We start from the raw sequence: 23,506 nt of genomic DNA, 5'->3' as shown, positions 1-23,506 counted from the left end.
TACTGCCGAGACTAAAAGCTGAAAATCACATTTCTCAGCCCTCCTTGCAGTTAGATTAGTGAAGGCGATTTGAAATGTACCGGTTGAATCTGCGCACGCAAGGAATGAACTGGGAAATGAGGTAATAGAGGAGAAGCAGGATCCGAGGCCTATGTTTTGCTGCTGTGGCCTGTGGCAGGAGGGGTGTGGTTCGGCAGTCTTGCCGAGTCTTTCTGGTTTGACAGGCGGCCTCCTGGTGGTGGCAGGAGTGATAGTGATCTTAGCAGCCCAGTTGGGCAATGGCTGCTACCTAAATGCTTCATACGTGTGAGCTGTAATTATTATACTTAATATTTACCAAAAAGAAGGCTATAGGATGTCTGTGTGCTATGAAGAGAGTCCCTAAAGGATAATAGAATGATCAGCCTGACTTTTGAGCTAGTTTAGTCCTGAGGAAGTATGTTTCATGGTTCATCGTATGTGACATTAGGGTCCCTATACTCATTTTATGTTCCTTTCTTACAAGTAGCCTGTGCTCCCACAGTATAATGTGCTAAAAAACTGGCTCTGTCAAATGCTTAGAGAAAGCTAGACTGTTGTCATTAAAGATGAGCGTCTTCCTCTAGAACATCCCAGAAATTTTAAACATCTGATGAAAGATGCTATGTGAGAGTGAGAGTGAAGAGTGACCTCTAGTTGCACTGATAGTATCTGCTTACACTAAGCGGGGACTCTGTCCAAACCAGGAAGCCTAACAGCTTTGCAACTCCTGCAACAAGGATAACTTGACTGCAATAAGAATTTTTGATCAACAAGTTAAAAATGTCAACAAAGACATGCAGGAAGTGACTCTTTGCTCCCAATTCCCCAAATAACTTCACCCTTCTCTCAATGCATTTTTGGTACCCCTCTCAGGACGTTTTCTATTTTTTAGCTTGCATAGGAGTTATTTATATCCATTTCTGATCTACCCAATATATGAAACTTAAAAGTACTGAGGGCAGGGACACCCGCTGATTCATGTTTGGATCTCTTAAAGTGTCTGCCAAGAATGGATCCTTTTAAAAAGGAGCCTGTCAGTCTATATTTAGTAGAGGAATTGGTGAATTCTTGTGCAGCCCTTAGTCATGAGGACTAATACTTTTGTGAAAGAACGCTGACAAGGTGTTCCTATGTGACTAAATACTTTGATTCATATTCCAGATGAAGGGGAAAGAAAAATGGGTACAGGATGGGGAGGGTTTTATCATCGCTTCAGACAAGTGTTTCCTCCACCCCCATTCATAGTGGCAGGGGCAAAAAGAGGACACTTTAAGAGGGTAGGAGGCCTGCGTCTAACCACTCAGAGTCTATATGATTATAGACAAGATGCCGGAATGAACTCTCTCCACCTCCCTCATAAAAGGGATCGATGAGGTGATGAACTATAGTTCCTTCTCATTACATTTGTCTTGTAGCCACCATTCTAGAAGATTGACACTCTAATCGTATGATGATTTAAGATCTTAATCTTAAAGTGGCTTTAAGTTCATATAGCCCCAGCATGGTAATTCTGTATCACCTACATGTGGATCGATCTATCAGTAATACCTTCCTTTTTTTTTTTTTTAAGATTTTATTTATTTATTTGACTGGGAGAGAGAGAGAGAGCACAAGCAGGGGGAGTAGCAGAGGGAGAAGGAGAAGCAGGCTCCCAGCTAAGCAGGGAGTGCGAGGTGGGGCTTGATCCCAGGATCCTGGGATCATGGCCAGAGCTGAAGGCGGATGCTTAACCCACTGAGCCACCCAGGCGCCCCCAGTAATAGCTTCCTAAAACACTGCTGAGAAGGATTCTGAGGCCCTGTTTGGACTCAGTAGGAAAGACAGCCTTGACTTAATAGTGATGGCTGGCATGAGGCAGGGAGGGGAGCGGCAGTGAATAAGCCAAGCTATGTCACCCCTGATCTCATCCAATGCCTTCACTTCACAGGAAGAAAATGAGAAAATAGAGAAAGGTGCTCTCTCAGAATCAGGAAGTGGTCATGACAGGACAGGAACCCAGGTAGTCTGATTCTAGAGGCCTCTGGAGTTCCCCACCGTGACATTCTATTACCATCAGCTTCCTTTACCATCAAAAACATGTACACTTGAAAAACATCTGCTTACCTATTACGAATTTTGGAAGCTTAGAACATTCAGCCAACTTTGAACAATTCCCACCGTGATGGGTATGTCTCCAGAGATTAAAAAGTATTTGTTCAATCGTTCAAAGAGGGTCTTCAGAAACTCGTACTACAGAACCACTGATCTCCACCAGAGTAGACATTCAGGTCCTTGCTTTAAAATAAAAGTCTGAGGAGAAAGCTAATTTAGGACATTAATGAGATTTTTCAAGAATAATTAGCTCTGCATGGGACTCAACTTTAATTTTTTTTTTCCTTTTGTTTTTTGGAGCTGGTGAGCCTAGAAGCTTATTTAGGAGAAGAGGAAATGAAACTATGAAAAGGCACAGTACAATTCCTTTTTTTCTTGGAGGCAAGGCACAATATGAATATGAATAACTCTCTCATCCTGTCAAATTAACCACCTCAAGAACAGATAGAAAAAACAAATAGACACACTTGGTTATTTGGAAGAAATTGAAGAAAAAGCCGAGAACGGTTTGCTAGTTTCGACAATAAAGTCCTATGCAAATAACTTCCTTTAGGATTTAAAGCTTGTCTCCTGCAGAAAACAAAACAAAACAAAAACACAACAAACCAAACAATGCTAATGAAACGGTGAAGAGTGGAAATGAAAAAAAGAAAGAAAAAAGGGCTTGTAGGAAGGGGAGGAAAGAGCGAGCTTCTCTCCGAGAGAGGAATTACCGAAAAATGGAGCAAGGGTTGGGAAAACTAAGTCTGAGTTGCTCAGGCATTCCGGGCTGGGCGTGGGCAAGGCGCTTCCTTGAATTCATTACGAGTGGTCCGGGCGCCTGCCAGACATGTTCGTCCACCTGGCGTTCCTCGGGTGCGGGGCGATGACTGAGGAATTTCCGAGTCATTAGATTTTAGATCTTATGCACTAAGGTTCTCAGGGTGTGCGACGCGGGCAGCATTCGGTGAGTTCATTCTGCAGCGTGTCCGGATCCCCCCGCCCTCGCTCGCCGCCTGCCAGATCCCAAACTGACAGTCCCAGACATTCCGCGACAGGGATGGTTCCAGCAAGCGGAAAACGGAGCGCAATGAATGAAATGTGAATAGTGGGGGTTCCGGCAAGAGACTCAGAAACCTCAATGTGCGGTCAGTTGGGAGACTGGAAATGCGTCCAGTGCCACAAGTGATATGTGGCGCTGGAATTTAACATTTTGGAGATTCTCTTCTGTGTGGGGCACCAAGCCCACCGAGCCACACTTCCTTGTTCAGCTCGGTCAGGTAGGTTAGCTGGGTCTTCTGGGAGGTTAGATACCTTGCATTTTCCATTTCCTTTGCCTGGAACGCTCTTCCCGAGACTGAGGTGTGGCAGCTCCTTTCCCTGGTTCAGGAACCTGCATAAAAGCCACCTCAGCCAAGAGGCCGTCAGGGCACTTCGCAGCTTCGGATGCCTACTTAAGAAAACTCCGCATAGCAATTACCCCGGTGTTCATAGATCATCCGTATGTACTCGTTTGTTTATGTATTTGTGTATGTTCTTGTTTATGGTGTGCTTCCCATTAAAACCTCAGCTCCTTGAGAGCAGGAACCTGGTGTGCCATTATCACCGAAGCGAGTCCATGTCTGCTCCAGGCGCACACAGTAGGCGCTCAGTAAATGTTAATTCCTTTTCCACCCAGCCACCTGTGGCACTCGACACATCTGCAGTCTCCAAACTGGCCCAGGTGCTCAGTTGCTGCATTCTTGGTAGGATCAAAGGAGCCGGAGGAGCGAGCGGGCAGTTAAGTCGGGGGACTTCCTTGTCTATCAAGGAGCTCCAGCATGTTGTTAACTATGACGCTCTTTCTCCCTTCCCTCTTGCACATGAACAGCGTAGAACAAAACGACCACACTCCCCTCAGTCTTCTCCTGGCACCCCGGCACGAATCTGCACCCAATGCCTCTGGATGTTAGGGTCACACTCTTGGGCGGGTGTCCCACGCCGAATCTGTCCTTCGTCATCCGATGCCTGCAACCCTCCCTTCACTACGTTTTTTCCCCCTCCGTTCTCAATCCCTTTGCCTCTGACTTCCTCAAGAGGTCGAGTCCTCTGCCTGTTCGCACGTGTGTCTCCTGGAACCGTCTCCTTAAACCAGCCCCTCCCGCGCCGCCCTCACTTTTCTCTGTTCTCCCTCTCTTCCCTCCTTCCCCGGCCTGGAAATGCCACTCGAGGAACACTTATTGAGCCCCTTCGCGACGCTGCTGCAGCTCTCCTCTCCCTCCTCCCCTCCCACCTGCGGGGAACCGGGGTCCCAACCGCCCAGACTGCGTCATGGAATCCGCTCGCTCCTTTCAAGTATATCGCTCCACCTTCTTCCTCGGGGTCGACTCCTGATTGGTGTGGTCACTCAGCCGCCCTCCCCGCCCCGCCGGTGTGGCTCCGCCCCCAGGACGGCCAGGCTCCTCCTCCCCGTTCCCCGCCTTGCGCTGCTCCTCCAGCTAATCTACTGGCGGCGCGCGGAGAAGTTCTGGGCAAAGTACCGGGAACTGGCCGCGCGACCGCAGCGCCACCGAGCCAGGCAGGGCAGTGCAGGAGACCCCAGCGCAAGGCGGCCGGTGCACGGCGCGGGCTCGGGCCCCGCTGTCCTTCCGCGAGCGGCCGTCCCCGCCTCGGGCTCCTGCGGCTGGCACGGGAACTGTCGGCTGCGCGTTGCGGAGGGACCGGAGAAGCGGGCTTTGCCGCCTCCCGAGTGTGTGGACCAAGCCCGAAGCCGCACACCGGAGAAGTTGGCGGCGTCCCCGGCGGCGGAGCGTGCAGGTAAGCGCTGGGACGCCCGCCAGAATGGTTCTGGGGTGGTGGGGGCCAGAGGCGGTGCGGGCTCGCAAGGGCTGAGGTTTGGGGGGCGCCACCAGTCACCGTAGGACCAGAGTCTGTCTCCTGTCGCCCAGGGAAGAACCGGCTGGTGGGGCAGCCCCGAGCAGGGGAGATTGCGGTCGCGGCCGGCGCCAGGCTCCGGGGAGGTAGGGCCGTGGTGCTGCTCTGAAGGGGACGGTTTGGCCGGGATTGACGGCGAGGAGACGGCGAGGAGGCGCCGAACGCGGGCGCCTGGGTCCGGGCGCCGGAGGATTCGGCGCGGAGAGGCTGTCCTGGGCAGCCGAGAGGCGCGGCGCCGGGGTGAGAGGCACAGGAAACCTGTGTAAGTGGGCCGAGCGCTAGGCTTTACCACATCCGCAGGTTGGGGCGTGCTGGGGGGACCCGGGCGACGCTGGCCTTGCAGGCGCCCAGCTCGCCTGCGTCCCCTGGCTCGTCTTGCCCCACTCCCGGTTTTCCCCGCCAGGGGCACCCGCCCCTTGGGCGTCCGAGCGCCCTGGGAAACGTTTGCAGCCTCTAGAGTCCCTGAAGGGCATTATGGTAGATCGTCCAGATATTTATTTCTTTCCGGAGCAAGCCGCCGTCCTTCGTTAAAGCAACTTTCCGGCCACCTTCGGCACACTTGTACTCTTCTTCCTGCGTCTCACAAAGTACCAGTCTCAGTCGGGACCCTGAGCTGAGGGGGCTCTGAAGTCGTCGGTTTTGACCTGTCTGGGAACTGTGCTAAGGTGCATCTGAAGCCCCCTCCCCCCCAGATGGTGCACTGACCCTCACAGTTTGAGAACTGGGCTGGGCGTTTATAAATATTTTAAGCTGCCGCTGCAAAAGAAATCCTAACACAGGTAAAAATGTGGGTCTTACTTCAGATCTTCCACACTCTACATCCGAGCATCTTACAAGATGAGGTTTCCCCTTCTGGCCAAAGGACACCAGGCAGGCTTGGGCTGAAATACACCCTAGCTAAATGACCATTTCCGCCCCCCCCCCCAACTTGCTGGCACTCCACCCTGTTTGGTGTTCCTCATAGCGCTCTCTCTCTGAAATTATCTCCTTGGGCTGTTTACTATCTGTCTTCCCCCACTAGAATGGAAGTTCCAGGAAAGCAGAGACCTTACCGGTCTTGTTCATCACTCCGTCCCCAAAGTCAGCAACAGTGCCTGACACACAGGAGGTCTGTAAGAAAAAATTATGGAATAAATGAATAAAAACTCTGTAAAATATGAAGAATGGTGGTTTCATACCTGGTTTTGATTTTCGTGCTTATTTATCCGTTTTTTTTTCTATTGGGAAAATTAACAAATACCAATAATTACTATAGATTGAGTACCTACTAAGACCTGGATATGTGCTAGAACTTTATATAGATTACCTCATTAAACATTATCACAGTCTTATTATTAGCTAGGTATTTCTAAGCAGATGGGAAGTTGAAGCGCTAGCAGCTTAACCAGTTTCCCCGAGATTATCCTGACAGAACTAAAATTCTAGTTCATTTTCTGTTGTGCTGGACCACTTCCAAGAAACTAAAATGTGGTTTTCACTATTACAATCAATAGACGTTTAGCTTTATTTGTAATAAAAACTATTGCTTAGTCAAAAGAATATTTGGTGCTTTAGTATTATTGAGATACAGTTTCAGTACTAGCTAATAGTTAACATTGTAGGACAGATACTACCAGGCTGCCAGAGGTTGCATTATCTCATTTAATCTTCACCAGCTTATAGGCAGTGTTTTGAGGTTCATTTTTCATATCAAGAAACTGCAGCCTAGGTTCGAGAACTTGCCCCCAGTCAGTAGTAAATTGCTAAGCTAGATTTTTGTTAATAGTCTGTCTGACTCTGAATCTTTAGCTCCTTCCATGACACAGAAATCTCTCCTGCTCTCACTAATTAGTTGTTAACGATAGAGTCCAGTGATACAATACATTAAAAGCACGTGAGGTTGGGCTGTAAACTTACTGCTGGTAATATCAAGCGTTTAGTTGTACTATTTTCTGAATTGAGACTTTTTTTTAAGATTTTATTTATTTATTTGACAGAGAGAGACACAGCGAGAAAGGGAACACAAGCAGGGGGAGTGGGAGAGGGAGAAGCAGGTTTCCCAAGGAGCAGGGAGCCCGACACGGGGCTTGATCCCCGGGACCCTGGGATCAAGACCCGGGCCGAAGGCAGACGCTTAACGACTGAGCCACTCAGTTGCCCCTATATTGTTGAGACTCTTACTGCCATTGATTTTTTTGTGGTTGAGTTTATGGTTTGTGGGCTTGGTAGATGGGGGACTTTTAATAAGGAGCAAAGGAAATTTTCACTTGCAACTTTCACCTAAATCTAGAGAGAAATCGCATGGGTTTTACCAACTGTGGTACTGAACACAGTAATTCTGTATGCCTCTTAAGGAAAGTGCTGGAAAGCCAGCTAGTTTCTCTGTTTCCATAAAAAAAAAAAAAAAGAAACCACGGCTAATTCTAAACGCTTTTGCAGCAACCCTTTAGTAAAATAAATACATTTCAGCTCTTTGTATTCTTGTAGTGAAACTGAGGGCAAGGAGGAGTTAAATAGGCGTTTCATGGTTGCCACCTAAAGGGCTAATGGCAAAATAGGAGTGGAAAGGAATTTGTAATCCTTTTTTTCTTCTACCTCCATTCCAGTTTTAGGAGGTAGTATAACGTTTTTCCCTTACTTGAGGGTCTGAATAATCCAGTTTTATTTATAGTGTGCTGGGAAGTACGATGTTTTCTTAATTGTTAATTCTATTTCAGGAGTACTCCCGGGAGGGTTGGGGAGCCCTCCAACCTAGAATACCCACAGAAGTGATAGGGGTGTGCACACAAAGGAAGATGGGAGCTGTTCAGTTGAAAGAGCCTTCCGTACATAATTGACACTTATTTGTAGTTCCCTGTGAATGTCTTTTCTGTCTGCATCTTATTCATCAGCTTCTTAGCCCTCTTTTTTTTTTTTAAAGATTTTATTTATTTATTTGAGAGAGAGAGAGAATGAGAGACAGAAAGCACGAGAGGGAAGAGGGTCAGAGGGAGAAGCAGACTCCCCGCTGAGCAGGGAGCCCGATGTGGGACTCGATCCCGGGACTCCAGGATCATGACCTGAGCCGAAGGCAGTCGCTCAACCAACTGAGCCACCCAGGCGCCCTTAGCCCTCTCTTCTGGAAAATTCCCTCTTGAGTTCCCAGTCACTAGTGTTCAGGCCATGTTCATGCTTACCCCAACTCTTGGCTCTCTCCTCCTCAGCACCTTTCACATCAGTTCTTTCCTGTTGCCCCTGCACCGAGTTTGCTCAGGGGTCTTAGGGACTTCTGCACCCTGTCCTAACATTACTTACAGGTGGACATTCCTCCCTCAGGCTCTCCTGCATAGCACAGTCAGGTGAATTCTTTTAAGTGCTGTCATGGTGTTGCTCAAAATTCCTGAGTGGCTTATATAGTTAATAATGATGAAATTAATAACAGCGGTAGCTGCTGAACTTCTTGTGCTGTACTGTCCTATGTACTGTAGATGAGTTATTGCCTTTAATCCTCAGAGTGACTCCAGAGTACGCACTGTTATTATTGTTTTTTAAAGATTTTATTTATTTATGAGAGAGAGAGAGAGAGAGAGAGGGGAAGAAAGCACGCGTTGGGGGGAGGGCCAGAGGGAGAGGGACAAGTAGACTCCTCCGGCGAGCCTGACGTGAGACTCATTCCCAGGATCCCGGTATCATGACTTGAGCGGAAGGCAGGTGCTTAACCAACTGAGCCACCCAGGCGCCCTGAGTAGGCACTGTTTTTATACCTCCAGGTGAGGGTAGGAAAAGTTGTACGCCAGATGAGGCTGCTTTACAGCTAATACTAGATGGATCTGAGACTGAAACCCCAGGTCCTTTCTGTCCCCATTTTAAGCCTAGAGTCCTTAGCCTAGAGTCAGTATCTGGCAGCCTGGGCTCAGAGCCCCCCTTCACTCTTCATTCCCCAACCCTGTGCACAGGCAGCCTGAACTTTCTTCAGCAATGAAGCATTTTGCCTTTGCCCCTACACTCCTGTTGCCTAGAAAGCTCTTTCATTGTCTCTCACTGTGAAAAACCCAAGTCTTTCAAGGCTGAACTCATAAGCCACTTCTGCCAGAATAATCTCTTTGAATTCAATCTCTTACAGCATTAAAAAAAAAAAATGTGAGAGTCCCCAGTTCAGTTTCTGACCACTGAGTATGTGGGTTTCTTTCTTTCCTTTAGCACTTTGTTCCTTTCATTCCTCCCTCCATTCTCAACCAATTCCCCCACCCCGGTGCCTCCTGGCTTGTTATTTATTCAGATGTATTGTCTCCCTTACTAGATTGTAAATGGCTTGAAAGCAGGGCTAATATCCATTCCTCATGTTTCTGTCCCTCAGACCACTAAGCGTGGTATCCTATCCATAGTAGGTGCTCAATTAAAAAGAGAATTTGAAACAATTATATTTGGTTATATTCTGTTAAAATATTCTGTGAAAAAAGTCATTGGAATGTAGCATTTTGTTTCCCACTTTTTGATCCACAATACTGTAATGCCTTCATCAATTTGGGATGAGGTAAAAGAAATCCCAGTTATTCAAATCCATGGAAAGTACCCATTCTGGTTGTTTTCACCTTGGCTATATTGCAAGGAGATCTCAGACCCAGTCACAAAACAAACAGTGTCTGTAGAATAAATGTCTTTTATATGCACTGTTTTTTCATGTATATGGTAATGCTGTTATTAAAAACGAATTAAAACTGTTACGGAATTTAAACTAAATTTTGTTCCCTATTTTATTGATAAGTGAACATATTCATAGTTATGTAACTATCACCATAATTAATTTTAGAACATTTCATCACCCCAGAAGAAATCATACCCATCAGTCTTCTCTTTTACCCTGAAACCACTAACCCACTTTATGTCTGTGTGGATTTGCCTATCCGGGACATTTCATGTAATTGGAATCATACAGTCTGTTGTCTTTCTCTGTCTAGCTTCTATCAGGGAATTGTTGTATTCAGAGTTCATCTCTGTTATAGCTTGAATCAGCACTTCATTGTTTTTATTGCCTAATACCACCCCATTGTATTTAATACCATGTTTTATTTATCCATTTGCCCGTTGATGGAACTGGTATTGCTTAGTAAAGCCTCCTTGAGTGGTCCTAATGGGCAGTCAGGAAGTAAACCAGAAGTTCCTTTGAGTCTTGTTTATTGTTGTGTCTCGGGGCTAGAGCAGTGTTTTCCAAAAACTACAACTGTTATGTCGGTGTCATCAAAAAATGTCATTAAAAAGAGATCCTCATAGTTGATTGTTTAGATCCCAATTTGAACAACTATACAACTGTTAAAAAAGAAGATAAGGAAATTTGAACATGGATGAAATGTTACAATTTTTTTAGCATTTGCTTCAGAATAATTTGAGGTTGGGCAGGGAGTGTAGAAGGAACAAGTTAATGATGGCAGAAGCTGGGTGATGAATTCATGGAGTTTTAAATACTGTTCTCTATATTTGCTGTTTACTAGGGCAGCCATTGGCCACATGCGGCTACTGAGCACTTGAAATGTGGCTAATCCATATTGGCACGTACTACAAGTGTAACATATACACTGAGTTTCGAAGAGTTGGTATGGAAAAGAATGTAAAATTATCTCAATAATTTTTGTTTATATGTTCAAATGATATTTTGGACATAGTACAGTAATATATAATTAAAACCACTTTCACCTGTTTCCTTTTACTCTTTTTAATTGGCTACTTAAAAATTAACATTACAAATAGGGGTCATATTACATTTCTTTTGGGACAGTGCTGCTGTATACTTTTACATATATCTGAGATTTTTCATAAATGATCCCTCTTATGTGAAAAGATTGAGAAATATTGATTTGCTGGAAGAAGATTCTTTGTAGAAGCTTATAGCAGGCAGGGTGTAGTCTTACAGTGTCATTCCTGGGCTTGCTTCACCTACGTGAAAATTCAAAACCTCTTTGATAATAAATAGAGTAGCAGCATGAGGGAGTTGTTCCTTTAGTTATTTCTCTGATGCTTTTGTTTTAAAAAGTTGAAGAAATATTTCCTTCATCTTGGAAAAATACAGAAAATGCAATGGTAATGTATTGTTCTTAGTCACAGGGTTTATACCCTGAAATCGAATTTTTCTGGACTTGATTTATCATCACCCTGCCTCAGTCTGTTTGTGAGTCAGAATGTGATTGTTTCTAGACTCCCCAAGACCCCTGGAATATGAGTGGAATATGATTCTTAAATAATAATAAGTGGATTTATGGCTGAGAAGCACGTTGCTTTCATATAAAATTTCTTTAGATAAGCATTATGTCACTCTCTGGATGTCTGTGTTTACTCACAGAGAATGGACCCGAATTGAAAAATAGCTTTAATGTAAGCAGAACAGAATCAAATTGCCATGAACGGCGCAAGAGATCATCAAAGGATCTGTGACTATCAGTTTAAAATCAAATTTATTGTTTTGTTTACTCTCTACAGTTAACATATTAAAATCTGATTAAAAAGAAATGTGTGGGTAGGGGCGCCTGGATGGCTCAGCTGGTTAGGTATCTGCCTTCAGCTCAGGTCACGATCTCCAAGGTCCTGGGATCGAGCCCCATGTTGGGTTCCCAGCTCAGAGGGGAGTCTGCTTCTCCCTCTCTCTCTGCCTCTCCCCCTGCTTGTGCTCTCTCTGTCTCTCTCCCTCTCAAATGAATAAATAAAATCTTAAAAAAAAAAAGTGTGGGTCAAACACTTTTCTCAACATAACATTTCTCCACTTACGTATTAAAATGTGGTACCATTAAAGATTCCCATACTTGTTTTCTTTCTTGATAATCAAATGCTGTAATACAAGAACTTTATAGTTTAACTTTTATAAAACAAATTTTTCTTCCCCAAATTGTTTGTGGTGGACAGTGATCTGAAATGTTACAAAGCAAAAGCTAAACAATATTATTTTTTAAATCTCACAAACATTATTAAACTTGAAGTAAATGCCTCCCTGGAATGCAAACACGGGAGAAGGATTTCTGCTTATACACATAGTAAGCATTTATTGAGGACACACACCGTGTGGGTGCCAGACTGTGTACAGGGGATATGGTGATGAATTAGACAGATGTGGAAGTTCCCTTCGAGGAGCTTACAGTTTAGATAGGGGATGGAGATGTTAAACAGTCACAGGGAATTGGTCAGTTACAATGGGGATATGTGGCTCAAAGGGAATGAGTCTGGATTTTAATTGGGACTCTGGGGAAAAAAGTTCCATTTTTCTGTAGGTCATGATTCAGGCTGCTGATTGTCTAAAGAAGGAGGAGAAAGAGAACGGGGCTGGGAATCAGACGATGACCCAAGCAAAATCCTGCCCTGTTTGTGTCTTTTTGCGGCTTGTGGGAGGGGAGGCCAGGTGGAACTGAGTGGGAGGAGGGATTTAATGTCCCTTTTGAGCTTTTGAATTGCTTTCTATGAGCTACACAGGTTTGTTTATTTGCTAGTGGGAATTGAATCCAAAGTTGAGTTTTTAGCACCTTTGTAACTGAAACTGAATGAGATAGAACAACCTATTCTCTAGCATAGCCATGGAAGTAGCTTAATCACTTGCTGGCTCTAATTCTAAAGTAGATCATTGTCTAGCGTCTGAGATGCAGTGAGTTTGGGGTATTTGAAGGCCTCCAAGAATATAGGGAAGACCCTAACTGAAGCACTTACTACTGTGTGCTAGCCCAAGTGCTTGGCTTCACGGCCTCCTTCGATCTTCCGATAACCTGTGAGGTGGCTGTCATGGTCTCAGTTTACCAGTTACCAAACAGAGGGTGGGGAGCAATTACTTGTTCTTTGGTTGTCCAGCAGCCACTCACCCTTCCTGATTTCCACTTGAGGAATCACTTCTTTGCATCTAGTTTGCTGAGACCAGAACAAGGGCTCCATTCTCCAGGGCCCCGGGTGGCCCTGCAAGACAGGCTGCACACTGGGTCCAATGCCAAGGACCGTGGAGATTCTGCTGCTGAGGGTGTGTCCTGACCAGATCATTCCTGTCTGTGCCACACTGTTGTGGTCTGTCTTCAGTTCTCATGAAGCTGTGCCAGGGCTTGCCTCTCAGCTTCTCTCAATTCCTTAAACTGGTAGTGGAGAACAAAATGGAGTCTCTCATGTCAAGGAGAAGCCTGTATCAAGCGATGGTGCTAGCAGTTAAAGGTACTGCAGCTAGGAGATACCGCCGGGACTAATGTCAGGTGACTCCCCAGAACTGATAACGAGCAGAACCAGAGGAGGTCTGCGGGGGCCGAGACCCATAAATCCCACTAAAAAGAGGAGGATTGGGGCGCCTGGGTGGCTCAGGCGGTTGGGCGTCTGCCTTTGGCTCAGGGCCCTGGGATCGAGTCCCACATCTGGCTCCCTGCTTAGCTGGGAGCCTGCTTCTCCCTCTCCCTCTGTTGCTCCCCCTGCTTGTGCACTCTCCCTCGTTCTCTCTCTGTCAAATAAATAAAGTCTTAAAAAAAACAAAGGGGAGGATTTGGGCAGCAAACTGTCAGACTCTTCAGACCTGTGCCCTCTGTGACCACTTAAAAAAGGCAGCTGCCGCGGAAGGCTCTGCCGGATGGATCTCGGAACAGAATGGATCCTTCCCTGCTTGAACATCAGAAGCAGTGAGTGCCGAGAGCTGACCCGCACCAGACCGGACCCAGGCCTTATCTCAACTGTGTGCCCACACACTGACTTCATGTTTGGTTTCTTAACTTCCTACACCCCTCTGTTATCTGTTTCTTGTGTGGCCTGTCCTATGTTCTGCTCTGGGTGCTGTGTAAGAAGCCAAGTTTAATCGTGTGGTGAAATGTCACTGAGTTTGGAGTCCTGAACCTGCTTTATGATTATGATTAACTTGCTTTATGACTGAATAAAGCCGGCATCAGAAAGACAACTTGTGTGTGCGACTTCATAGCATGCTCTCGATGCTGTTATTTTTCCAAGATAGTTTTTTTGCGTTTCATTTGCCAAGTTGGTTTCTTTGACTTCCACTCAAAGAAACCCTGGTTGTCAGAGGCCTGGAGAGGCTTAAGTAGTTTACTCCCAGTCACAAAGGGAACCAGTGACCAGAGCAGCGTGCAGTCTGGTCCTTCTGCTTCTACTGCCAGGCCTTGGCCAGAGGGGCCCTCGGTTTGGGGAGAGCACTGGACTGGGAGCCAGAGAATCAGAGGATGGACCCAGTCCCCGCAGTGCCTCTGTCTCTGTGGCCCTGGAACATTCACTGCCTTTTTAGGCCGAACTGGAAGGACAGGGTGAAATCTACCCATATCTAAATGACACCTGGCTTGAGAAGATTTTTTCCTCCATGAGATGTTTGGACCTACAGTGTCCCAGTTTCTAAAGGCTTTCAGTTTGAGGTTTGAGGTGTGGTCTGAGGCAGTGGTTTTCAAAGTGGGTTCCAGGAGTTGCTGAATCAGCATTCCCTGGGAACTTATTAGACTTGCAGATTCTTGGGCCTTCCCCCAGACCTACTGAATCAGAAGCTCTGCAGGTGGGCCTGGCAATCTGCGTTTTTGCAAGGCCTTCTGGTGACTCTGATGCACACTAAAGGCATTTTCATTTCATTAAAAACAATTTATTGTGTATAAAGTGCTCCCTAGAAGCAGGGAGCTTGAAGAAATTGGTCCCAGCACTGCTGTCTGGGAACATTCATTCCAGGAGGCAGATATAAGGGCACAGTTGTGAGAGACTAGGAGGAGTGGGTACCGGCTGGGAACGAGGTATTGCCCTATTGGAGGAGCACAGAGGCGCTTTTGCAGAGAAGTGGGCATTTGAGCCAACCCTCAAAGGATTTATAGGATGAAGCAAGGGAACAGAGGGCAAGGTAGAAAGCACATCCTGCACAAAATGCAGGATGAGTCAGGGCGTTGCATTTTAAGGAATGGGGAACCTTCCAGTTTGATAAGAACAGCTTTAAATGGAAAAAGTGACAGGATAGGAGAACAGATAGGTAGGTTGGGGCCGAGCTGGAGTGGATCCTGAATCCCCTAGGAAGCGTTTGGACTTTATTCTGTAGACCGTGACAAAGGAGGGGACATGGTGGGAGCCATCTTAGAGGAAGTATTCTAGGGCTGGTAGAGGTGAGAGGCAGGGAATACAAGCACGGTGAGCCTGGCCTGGGGTGGTAACAATGGGCAGAAAAAGAAAAAGACAACTCAGAAATACTGGAAGGTTAGAATGATAGTCCCTAGGTACCTTAGGGGTCTAGGGGACGGGTTGACGGAGAGGGCAAAGATGATTCTGTGGGAGATAATAAGCAGTGTTGGTACAATCAGGTAAAAAATGTTGCAGCCTTACATCATACCTTCCAGAAAAATAAATTCCACATGGATCAAAGCTTTAAAACAATTAGGCAACAAATCAGGGGTTTTGTTTTTGTTTTTCCAGAGAACTGGTTGATAAACGTTTACTGGTACCCACTGTGTATCATAAATATAAGGTATCTTTTGAAGGATACACAAGAGGTTGGTAACATCAGATTCCCCAAGAAAAGGGAGAACGGTGGCAAAAGGACAGGTGTGATCATGATTGAAATTGCACCTTCTGAATTTTGTTCCACATCAATGTATTATTGTGCAGTAAATATTAAAGCAAACAAAAAAAGCAACTTTAGAGTTTCAGGCCTATGTGACTGTGTTATTTAAGGTGCCATGAATACTATAAGGGAAAATAGGAAGATGGAGTAGCTTTTAGGGAACAAGAAAGCTTTTGGTTTTGAACATGCTAGACTTGAAGTGTACGGCTGGCGTCATTGGAGATGTCCAGCAGGTAACTCAGAAGAGAGGGCAGGTAATCACCTCCGTGAGTCACTGGTTTGGTTGAAATTATGGCAGTTGAAGTTTCCAAGAGAGGCCCAACCTGTACAACCTTTTGGTCAGGTCCCTGGAGAGAAAGGGGGGAGAGGAGATGCATGTGGTACCTTGGGCAATGCCAGCTAAGAGGTAGGTTGGGGAAGGGTAACTTGTCATAAGATAGGAGGACCATTTAATGCTAATAATAGTAGCTTTCTTTAATGGATTATCTACAAACAGTGAGGCACTCTTCTCAGTACTTTTTGAAAGGATATCACTTGATTTAATTCTTGCAGCCATTCAGTGGTGGGGGGATGGTGTATGTGTGAAGGGGAAGGTTACTTACGTGATTGCTGATGAATGCAGGAGAGTAATTCCAAAGAGTAAACCAGCAGAGAGCTCCTGGGGATGGGGGTGGTGGGGGGGGTGGTGGGGGGGTGGAATGTGAACAAGAGCAAGACGTTGAAATGTGGTAAGATTTTAAAGATCAAGACATTTTAGGCCAAGGGAGTGTTGAACAACGGACTGCAAGAGGTGCTATCTGATGTAGCTAGAGGGGAGCAATTCAGGGGAGCTTGAGGGCAGTGCACAGTTACTCTGTCCTCTGCAGCTGGAGAGCCACAGAGTGTTTCTAAGTAAGGGGATATACTTTCATCAGTTTAAATGCTCTATTACTGGAGCAGTTTCTTTGTGTTCATTGGTGGGGAGGAGGGATGGTAGAGACAGGAGAAGATCTGGTATAACTTTGAGCTAGATTGTTAGATGGCCTGTGAAGACAGGTATTCAGGGTACCTGCAGACAGGAGCTGTCTGGCTAGTGCCAGTTCACTCTTAGTTGGTTTTCTGATTTACGGTAAATTTGCCTACGTGATGGCATATTGTTTATCTTTTTTCTTTTCGTCAGTAAATTATGGGCCACAGCCTCTATTTTCCAGAAGGCTGTCAGTGGGGAATAAGGAAAGTGGAAGTGAATGAAAAAATGATTATTGGTTGACGTATATTTTTATGCCGATTATTTATGAGTTGTGCTGAGACGTCATATTCCTGTCTCAAGACCCAAGCACGTCCTGCCTCTGTTCTTCACAGAGACTCTGTGTTGGCAGTTTTTTTTACCTTGTCAATATACACGTAGACAAACAGCGTCCAGTTTGCCCTAAGTAGGTGTTTAATTCTGTCTTTTTCTAGCCCAGGGTTGTCTTATGTTTACTGTGTGTGTATCCTTAGGAATAATGCCAATACTGAGTCGAAAAGGGGTAATAGCTGTGGCCTAAACGTGGTTCAGAGAAGGGATGGTGTGGGCTTCTTCGTGCAAACCTGCTAAGGAGCTGTACCCCTGACTTGTAATTCGTGTTTTTCTAGTAGAATTCCACTTGGTTCATTACTTTGAGTTCTGCATCATTTGTTCCTTGTTTAAGGGCCTGGAAGTGTCTTGGGCTCCCTGGCATCCCAAGGTTTTATTTTCATAGGTGTTTGCAGATAAGCATGGATGGATATTTAGGTAAGGTATCTGCCCTTTCTGATCCACAGATTAAGACACCTTGTCTGACAAAGGCCTGGGACCAGAAGGACAAAATGTTGGAATTTGGGTGTTGGTAACCTATTGGGCGTAATGGTCCAGAGAGGTGCCCTGATTTTCCTTCATTGCTAATAACTTGACAGATGAGTTGGGCAAAATAAAGCCATGTTCTTGTGTCTTGCTGTAGCTACTTAGCTCATTCTGAAGCTTAGCATATCATGGACTTGCCCACATCCCCGTGGGTAGTACTGTGTCTCCCTCCACTCTCTCAGAGGAGTTGTGTGAGAATTGGCTAAGTGTTAGTAGATGTGAAGGGGGCTCCAGAGGAGATGTGAGCCACGTGGTTGCTAATTGGGAAGGAAGCCAGCTGGAGGAATGTGGCCCGTGTGAATGGGACTCGCAGTTACCCCCGTGACCTGTCATTTTCTCTGGGGCGGTGGTTCCAAGCTTCAGCAGCTCCAGAATGGCCTGCAGGGCCTGTTAAAACACAGATTGCTGGCCCCCGCCCCTAGAGTTTCTGATTTAGTGGATCTGTGGTGGGGCCCAAGATTCTGCATTTCTAACAAGTTCTCAGGTGATATTGATGCTGCTGGTCTGGGGATCCCTTTGGAAATCCAAAAAATTGGTTCAGTAGGCACAAGACTGAGTCTCGACAGCCCTGAGTCTGCTCTGACTTGGGAAAGGACCAGAGAATTCTGGTTATCATCATGGTGACGTTATCATAACCGCCATAATTTGTATGTATGTTCACGTTTCTAAATCACATTAATCTACTTTGCTTCTCACAACAAAATAACGCTGTGAGGTAGGCAGGACAGGTATTAACCTTGTTGCATAGTCGGGGAAAATCTGACTGAGGACCTTAGGTAAGGTGAGTGACTTCCCTGAGGGGCAAATTGCAGAGCTGAGATTGTTCTGTTAATGCTCAGACTCTTTTAATTACCCTCCCGACTCCAAAATAGCTTTTCATTTTAGAACAGTTTTAGATTTCCAGAAGAGTTCCGAAGATACTAGAGTTCTGTATGCCCCACACTCAGTTTCCCCTATGTTTACTGTCTTATGTGAGGAACGTCCATTTGTCTCAGTTAATGAACCAACACTAATACATTATTATTAACCAAAGTCTATACTTCATGCCAATTTCCTTGTTTTTTTTTTTTTACCTAATACACTTTTTCTATTCCAGGATTCCTTATTTTTGATGACCTTGACAATTTTGAGGCAGGCTGGTCGGGCATTTTGTAGAATGGCCCTCAATTGAGATTCGTCTGGTGTTTTTCTCATGATTTAGACTAGGGTTATGTGTTTTTGGGAGAAAGATAAGAGAGATGAAGTGCCATTCTCCTCACATCATATTGAGGGTACGTACTGCGAAAATGATTTGTCACTGTCCAAATGACCTTGATCAGCTGCTTGAGGTACTGTTTGTCAGGTTTCTCCACTGTAAAGTTACTCTTTCCCCAACCCACTATGTGCAGTCCACACCTAAGGAGTGGGGAGTTATGTTCAGCTCCTTGACAGTGGAGTATCTACATACATTATTTGGTGTTTTTTGCATGTTAGGTTTGTCTATCCCTCATTTTTTGATTTATTCAGTTAATTAGTATTTATATCAGTGTGGATTCACGGATGTTTATTTTATATTTTGGGTTATAGTCCAATAGTGCTTTATTTATTTTGTTGCTATAATTGTACTGGTTTTGGCTAGTAGGTGCACTTTCAGTTGGTTCCTCTGTTCTTTTGACATAAGCCCATCACTGTCAATTTTTTTTTTTTTTTTTAGCATGTTCTTTCTGGAGCTACAAGTTGTTCTAGATTAATTGTGTATAATTACTGCGTCAGCCCTAGAATCGTGTTTTTAATGTTGGTCTTGATCCACTAAATTGATTTCATCATCCAATACCTAAGCACCACCCACAGTGAAAGCACTGAACCATTTCTACCCATCACATGTTAAAAATAAGGAAATCGGCATCTTAAAAGGTGAGATGGCTTAGCCAAGGTCAAGTGTAGTTGGTAGCAAGGCTGGTGCCAGGCCAGCTCCAGGTCCTCTAGTCTTCTAGTCCTGGGTTTTTTCTACCATTTTATGTTGGCAACTTTTGCCAATCTGAACCTGGTTCAGCATTCTCCCACCTCACCCACACCCTTGTGCGTAGGCAATCAAATGTGAACTCAACTTGAGGTACTGCTGTCTACTCAGGACAGATATGAGAGAGTACTGGTCAGATGCCCTGTGGAGGACTGCCATGGCATGTGTGTGCTTTCCTGGCAGAATGGGGTTTTGTAATGTGAACCACTAACAAACCCACAGAATGTGACCACTGATACCAGCACTTGGCAGCTGAGGTTCTCCATGACTGCTCTGGTTTGTGGAGAAGCGGGGACAGAAGGGAGGCTCGTTAAACCCATGCACTCTCCCTTTGAGTTCTCCCCTTTTAGTGGGGGAGGCAGAAAGAAGTGAATTCAAGCAGCAAAACCTCCAAATTTTACTTCATCCTGTGAACATCCTGGGATACACAAAGCCAGAGCTGAACAAAAACAACGGTTTTGGTGTTCTAAAGGCCCAAGCAACCTGTTATTATGGTCTGGTGGGAATAATCAATTACACCACGAAGCTTATTTTCCTTTGCGGGAGCAAATAATCCAGTCACCAAAAGCTTCCTAAGATGCAGGGAATAGTAAAGGACAAACTTATTTCATATCCATTTCTCGGAATCTTTCATTTCAAAAGATATTTTTCGAAAATTTTAATGATTGGGGGTGAGTGCTCTGGCTGAAAAATTATTCCTATAAAGGAGTTTAAAGGATTAGGGCAGTAGTGATGCATTAGGACGTTTTGTTTGTAAGGAACAGAAACCCGTCGAGCTTAAAGACAATTTAAAAGAAAATTTGTAGGGCACCTGGGTGGCTCAGTCGGTTAAGGGTCTGACTCTTGATTTCGGCTCAGGTCATGATCTCAGGGTCGTGAGATCGGGCCCTGTGTGGGGCTCTGCACTTATCAAAGAGTCTGCTTGAGATCCTCACTTTCCCTCTCCCCCTGCCTCTGCCCCCACTTGTGCCCTCTAAACAAATAAATAAAATCTTAAAAAAAAAGAAAAGAAAATTTGGTGGTGTATATTGCTGAAAAGTCCATGAGTAGGGCCCGCTTCAGGCATGGCTGGGTCTAGGGGCTCAAATCATGTCATCAGGGTCCTGTTTCTTGCCGTCTGCTACCGTGTTTTTATCTGGCCTCATTCTCGGTCAGGCTTTCTCCACTGTACCTCTTAGCAGGTATTGGCTTATTTCCTGCAAGCTAAGCATCTGTGTTCTGGAGATGCTTATTGCCTCTGGTTGTCCCTGCCTCTACTCATGCTCCTAACTCTGAACCAGTGACTGGGGCCAGAGTTATCAGGGCTGTCATTGGCCAGGTGTGGGTCTGGTGAGGTGCTGATACGAGACAGATGAATTGGCTGGACAAACAAGAATAATGGATGTTCATTCTTTACAGTGTTGTGAACACTCAGGGTAAAATGCCTGATGAATGACTAAATGTTCGGCTCTTATGCTCTTTATTCATTTGTTTATTTCGTACCTTCCCAAGCTACTCATTTATTTTGTGGACTTGTGAGTTCTTTTAGTGAGACCTCCTAGTCATGCCTTGATTAATGTACTGACTTGACTGCTAGACCTTGTTAGGCCTTCAGCAAATGCTCTTCTTGCTGTTAATGCTAATTGCAAGGCCAATTTCAGCTAGTCTTGGCTAGATGATGGTGATCCTCTCTTTGAACCTGTTTAACCATGTCAGTGTTCGACAATTTATGATTGTTTTTGGCTGAATGGTCAGCATAGATGCCTTTAATAAATCTGCTTTGCTGCTGGAGGAAGGGAGGTAACTTCTGATCTTTTTTCCCCTTGATCCTATTTCTAGCTCAGATCATTAGTAGTTAATTCTGATCCTTCCTTCTGTAAGGGGAGACCAATTTTTATTTTTTATCATTACATGAGCCAAGAATTATGAGTTCTAAGTTTTAAGAAAAAATTCACCTGCAAGTTTGATGATTCAGATCTCTTTCTTGTTTTCCTTGTTGCTACCTGCCTTCTGCAAATTTCACTGCTTATTAACACCTTTGCCTGAAGGTAGATAAGATAAGATCAAGGAGTCTATGTAATTAAAACTTTGACAGCATCCTGTCTTTTTTCTTGTTTCTTCCTGGAGGGGCTACCTCCTTGGCAATGTTTCTTTGCAAAACCAGTTTGTGCATTGACCAACATGAACTGTGACGGATTATCTGTGAATTTCAGTTAATCATCTTTCTCCTGTTCCTTTTACAACAGGAATTTGAATGTTGGCTGCAAAGTCACCTCCCTCTGGTAGGTGCCTGGACTTCAGATCTTTTCCCTGGCCTTCTTCTTGAGTCCTATTGAGATCAAGTTAAACATGAAAGTAATGTCAAGTTCAGAAGAGGATAAGTGTTTGGGTCTGTTCATCAGTCTTGGAAGGCGTGTTAGTTTTATATTTCACAGCCAAATAGAAAAGATATTTTAAAAAACATGTCTTCAGGGGCGCCTGGGTGGCTTAGTTGGTTAAGCATCCGACTCTTGGTTTCAGCTCAGGTCATGACCTAAGGGTCATGAGATCCAGCCCCACGTTGAGCTCCACGCTCAGTGCAGAGTCTGCTTGAGATTCTCTCTCCCTGTCCCTCTGCCCCACCTGCCCCTCAAATAAATAAATAAATAAATAAATAAACCTTTACCAGAAAAATCTGTTTTCATTGCATACATAATTGAGTTTACTATACCTTTATTTTGTCTGTTTCTGTGTTTATTTGAAGCACTGCTTGACTAAAGTTCAGTGCCATCAGCTTTTTAGCTTCCATTTTGAATCTCTAAAGTATTTGTATCTGGGTTATGGTCAAGATTCACAAAAACCGTTTTAATGAGGTTTCTCATTCATATATATATATATATATATATATATATATGCACTACATAAGCAGGGCAGGCCTTTGTATTATGAGAATATTTTTAGAACACTAATGAAGTGGAAGAGTTTGTGTTTCATTTCCCTTGGCTTTCCTCTATTCAGACACCTGCATTTGCCATTAATTACTACTCCCATGGCACTCTCTCTTTCTTTGTCTGTTGTGCAGTGTTTTAAAATAATAGTGGGAGGGAAGCAAGGTTCTGAGGCACATATCTGCATTGGAATAAATAGTTGTTTTTTTCTTAGTAGCTCCACAGAAGGCTCATTTAGGAGTAATTGCTATTTTTGTACATTTTAAGGAGGTTCTATTTCTTTTCATCTTTTCTGCAGTCTTTGCTTATTCCATATAGCTGGTCTCCTTTGGTCACCTCATTTTTTTTTTTTTTCCTCAATCAAACAAGTCTGAATACCATTTGTGGTTTCTGCATTGTTTCAGAAAAAGAAAATTGCTTTTGCTGGGATATCTTTTTAGTAGTAGGCTCTTGGGTCAAACCAATGCATATTAGTTGGGCTTGCAAGTAGCAGATAATCACCATGACATTTAAAAAAAACATTTATACATGAAGGGTATTTAAAAAGAAATATATTCCCTTTTGGAGTTTTAGCCTATTGCTTTTATTTTAGGTAAACTTTTTTATTGAAGTATAATATATGTGCAGAAAATTATACAAAGCACAAATGTATAGTTTAATGAGTTTTCATAAGATGAACGCATCTGTGTAACCAGCATCCAGCTTAAAAAAAAACCGGAATATTATTGGCTTCTTAAAAGTCCCCTCATATATCCCCTATCCCTAACCCTACCCCAAAGGGCTCTCTTGATTTGGAACACCATCAGATTAGCTTTGCCTGTTTTTGTAATTTACATAAATAGGATCTTATAGACTCTTTGGGTGTGTGAGATTCATTCATGTTTTGGTGCGAAGTTGTAGTTCACTCATTCACATTGCTGTTAGAATTTCACTGTATGAATATACCAAAACTTTATTTTTCTATCTTATTGATAAAATTTGGGTTTTTCCCATTTTAGACCGTTATGATCAATGCTGCTGTAAACATTCTTGTATCGTAGCTTTTGGTGAATAGCATGTGTGCTTTTGTTGAGTGTGTACCTAGAGCAGAATTTCTGGGTTACATGGTTGGCATATGTGTAGCTTTAGTTGATTTCTCCAAACAGCTTTCTAAAATAGTTGTACTAATTTACATTTCCTCCAGCAGTATATGAGAGTTCTAGTTGATCTACATCCACATTTGACACTTTCTGTCTTTTTCATTT

The 23,506-nt window shown here is 44.4% G+C and overlaps 1 protein-coding gene across 6 annotated transcripts in view; it reads left to right on the top strand.

The window, feature by feature from the left end:
• Positions 1 to 4,572: 4,572 nt before the first annotated feature.
• The window catches only part of OSBPL3 (oxysterol binding protein like 3), a 170,253-nt gene continuing 151,319 nt past the window's right edge, over positions 4,573 to 23,506 (top strand). For all 6 annotated transcript variants that reach the window (XM_028119279.2, XM_028119275.2, XM_028119274.2 and 3 more), the window contains exon 1: positions 4,573 to 4,887. The gene's annotated coding sequence lies outside the window, so the exon portion shown is untranslated. The remainder of the gene's footprint in view (positions 4,888 to 23,506) is intronic.

Source organism: Eumetopias jubatus, unplaced genomic scaffold (genome assembly GCF_037043125.1).
Source record: "Eumetopias jubatus isolate StellerSeaLion01/CBP00866 unplaced genomic scaffold, mEumJub1_p1.0 scaffold_14, whole genome shotgun sequence".
In the NCBI taxonomy this organism is placed as follows: domain Eukaryota; kingdom Metazoa; phylum Chordata; class Mammalia; order Carnivora; family Otariidae; genus Eumetopias; species Eumetopias jubatus.
The sequence above is the reverse complement of the archived record's forward strand: the minus strand, read 5'-3'. Positions and strand labels throughout refer to the sequence as shown.